Source organism: Carlito syrichta, unplaced genomic scaffold (assembly GCF_000164805.1).
Source record: "Carlito syrichta isolate Samal-C Ts95f unplaced genomic scaffold, Tarsius_syrichta-2.0.1 Scaffold307331, whole genome shotgun sequence".
Taxonomy (NCBI): Eukaryota; Metazoa; Chordata; class Mammalia; order Primates; family Tarsiidae; genus Carlito; species Carlito syrichta.
In genome coordinates this window covers 975,360-978,901 of record NW_007251427.1, presented here as the reverse complement: position 1 = coordinate 978,901, position 3,542 = coordinate 975,360, and the positions used below count along the sequence as shown (strand labels likewise).

The 3,542-nt window shown below is 46.1% G+C and overlaps 1 pseudogene; it reads right to left on the bottom strand.

Annotated features, from left to right (window-relative positions):
* Positions 1–1,848, bottom strand: part of LOC110596220 — an 8,005-nt pseudogene extending 6,157 nt beyond the window's left edge.
* Between the last annotated feature and the right edge of the window lie 1,694 nt (positions 1,849–3,542).

Below are 3,542 nucleotides of genomic sequence, written 5' to 3'. Positions count from 1 at the left end.
GATTTATTGTAGAGACGAGGTCTTGCCAAGTTGCCCAGGCTGGTCTCAAACCCCTGGACTCAAGGCAATCCTCTCGCCTTGGCCTCCCAAAGTGCTGCGATTACAGGCTGAGCCACCACGCCTGGCCAAAAAAAAAATTAAAAAAATAAATACAGGCCAGGCTCGGTGACTCAGCCTGTAATCCCAGCAGTGTGGGAGGCTGAGGCGAGTGGGTTGCCTGAGTTCGTAGGTTCGAAACTCACCCAGGCAACTTGGCGAGACCTCATCTCTACTATAAATCAAAAATTAGCCAGGCGTGGTAGCGCGCGCCTGTAGTTCCGGCTACTTGGAAGGCCAAGGTGGAAGGATCGCCAGATCCCAGCAGGCCGAGGCTGTGGTGACCGGGAGCGTGCCACTGCACTCCAGCCTAGGCAACAGAGTGAGACTCCAACTCAAAATACATACATAATTTAAAAATCATGTAGGGTTAGAAACTACCTACAGGGCACAATATTTACTATCTGTGGAATGAGACCCAATCCCCACCACTACATAATATTTCATGTAACAAATATACATGTGTACCCCTGAGTCTAAAATTACTTTTAAAAAATCACAGATGTCTCATAGAAATGTAGACTTCTGGTTTCTTATGAAACATTGGAAGATAATATTCTGTGCTTCTCTTTGGTAACAACCGACTGGAGCTGGGTACCCACTGCCCCTGTAGATGGATGATACTCTCCTCAGTTCACCATAGCTCCCACCACTTCATGCTAACTTCCTGCATCACTCGTTCTTACAGGGCTGCGGGAGTCTGAACTTGCTACCTCTGTATTAGAACTTGTTTTTCGTCTTTTCATCTTCAGGAAATGTTGGCCACAGAGATGACTGGATGTGGCACCAGAAGAATCGCCCCTGGCAGGATCCTTAAAGGATCTACATCATTGCAGAAGTGTTTTCTCTCTCTCCCAGCACAAAAACTCTGCTTTAGCACATACTGTTCTGAGCAATGACAGTTAAAAAAAATTCCCTCATTTTAGGAAACAGCTAGCTCATTTCTCCTATTAATAACCCCCTCATCATGACTCAATAGCTCCCAGCCCATTTTTGTGGACGCTCTGCAGAGTGAGCCCGTTGGCCCACAGAAGCATGGAAATTAGCAGCAGCCTTGGATTCTCAGTGGCTGCAAAGTGAAGCTGGAAGGGAGGCAGCTTTGTGTTCTGAAGCAGCGAACAGTGCGGTACTGGGAGCTCCTGCCAGACTGATGATCCTAACGATATGGAAGTTTCTTTTTCTTTTTCTTTTTTGTGTTGGAGTCTCACTCTGTCACCCAGGCTGGTGTGTAGTGGCATGCTCATGGCCACCACAGCCTTGACCTGCTGAGCCCAGTTGATCCTTCCACCTCAGCCTTCCACATAGTGGGAACTACAGGCTCATGCTATCACACCCAGCTAATTTTTTTTTTTTTTAGTTGTAGAGATGAGGTCTTGCCAAGTTGTCTGGGCTGGTCTTGAACCTGCGGGCTCAGGCAATCCATTCGCCTTGGCCTCCCAAGTGCTGGGATTACAGGCTGGGCCACTGAGACCGGCGGTATCCATATTTCATCTCTCACTGTACTTTGAGTTCCATGAGAACAGTGGCCATGACTCAATCCAGCATCTTTCATCTAAATAATTTCAGATCAACTTTTTTATACCAGTTTCTACTTTTATATTTTTCTACTTTTGTATTTTCTAGTTGCTGAGTTTTTTTTTTTTTTAGATTGGAAAATATAATTTATTTAAAAGTAAATTAGAGAGAGAAAAAGAAGATTCACCTCCCCAAGGTGGAGGAGGGGCCAAAGCCAGGAAGCATGGTGACAGCCATAGCTCAAAGAGCACAGGCACATGGCCATACCATGACTTAACAAGGCAATGGCCCTGATAAGCACACACACACACACACACACACACACACACACACACACACACACACACACATTTTGAGTCAGAGTCTCACTCTAGTCACCCAGACTGGAGTGGAGTGGCACGTTCACAGCCACCACAACCTTGGCCTGCTGCGTTCAGGTGATCCTTCCTCCTCAGCCTTCCAAGTAGTCGGAACTACAGGTGTGCACTACCACGCCCAGCTAATTTTTTTGGGGGGGGGTTGGAGTCTCTGTCACTCAGACTGGAGTGCAGTGGCCGCTCCTGGCCACCACAGCCTCGACATGCTGGGCTCCGGCGATCCTTCCGCCTCAGCCTTCCAAGTAGCTGCAACAACAGGCATGTGCTACCATGCCTGGCTAATTTTTTTTTTTTTGATTTATTGTAGAGATGAGGTCTCGCCAAGTTGCCCAGGCAAGTCTCGAACCCGCAGGCTCAGGCAATCCACTCACCTCGGCCTCCCAAAGTGCTGGGATTACAGGCTGAGCCACCGAGCCGGGCCTAATTTTTTTTTATTTTTTAATTGTACAGATTAGGTCTTGCCAATTTGCCCAGGCTGTTCTCTGTGTACTAAGGCAATCCCCTCACCTCAGCCTCCCAAAGTACTGGGATTACAGGCTTGAGTCATTGCACCTGGCTGGCCCTGAGATTTTTTAACTTTCATTTGTTTCAGGAGAATTTGTATTTGTCTATTAAGGCATTTTTATGATGACTGCTTTAAAATCTTTACCAGAAAATTCCAACATCTGATTTATCTTTATGTTGGCATCTTTTTTTCTTCTTTTTGAGACAGAGTCTTGCTGTGTCACCAGGCAGTGGTATAATCGTAGTTCACTGTAACCTTGAACTCATGGGTTCAAGCAATTCTCTCTTCCTAGCTTCCTCAATGGTTAGGACTTTAGGTTGCACCACCACATCCAGTTAATTAAAAACATTTTTTTTTTTTGTAGAGATGGGGGTCTCACTATGTTGCCCAAGCTGGTCGTGAAGTCCTGGCCTCAAGCAATCCTCCTGCTCAGCTTCCCAAGGCACTGGGATTACAGGCATGAGCCACTGTACCCAGCTATGTTGGAACCTATTGATTGCATTTTATCATTCAAGTTGTGGTTTTCCTAGTTCTTGGCATGATGAGTGATTTTCTATTGAAATCTGAACATTTTGTGTATTACGGACTCTGGATCCTATTTAAAGTTTCTATTTTAGCTGACAGTCACCCCCTTTAGTTTAATGCACAGATCCTGGCTCAATTGTGTGGGCTGTCATTCCAAAGACAATTTAGTTTTCAGAGTACTTGCAGTGAGTGCTATTCTGGTCTGTTTCATCTGTGTGCCAGCAAAGACCAATTTGAAAATCTGCATGGTATTCCACACTAGCAGATCAATCTGAAAACCTGCATGGTATTCCACAGTATTAATTCAGCTCTCAGTTTTTTTTGCAGTGTTAATTCGATTCAGTTTGAATGGGGTCATTCAGGGATCTACCTAGGACATGATATACACGTTTAAAGAATCCCTCACAGCCGGGCTCAGTGGCTCAGCCTGTAATCCCGCGCCTTTGGGAGGCTGAGGTGAGTGGATTGCCTGAGCCCGCGGGTCGAGACCCACCTGGGCAGCGAGACCTCATCTTCTACATAAA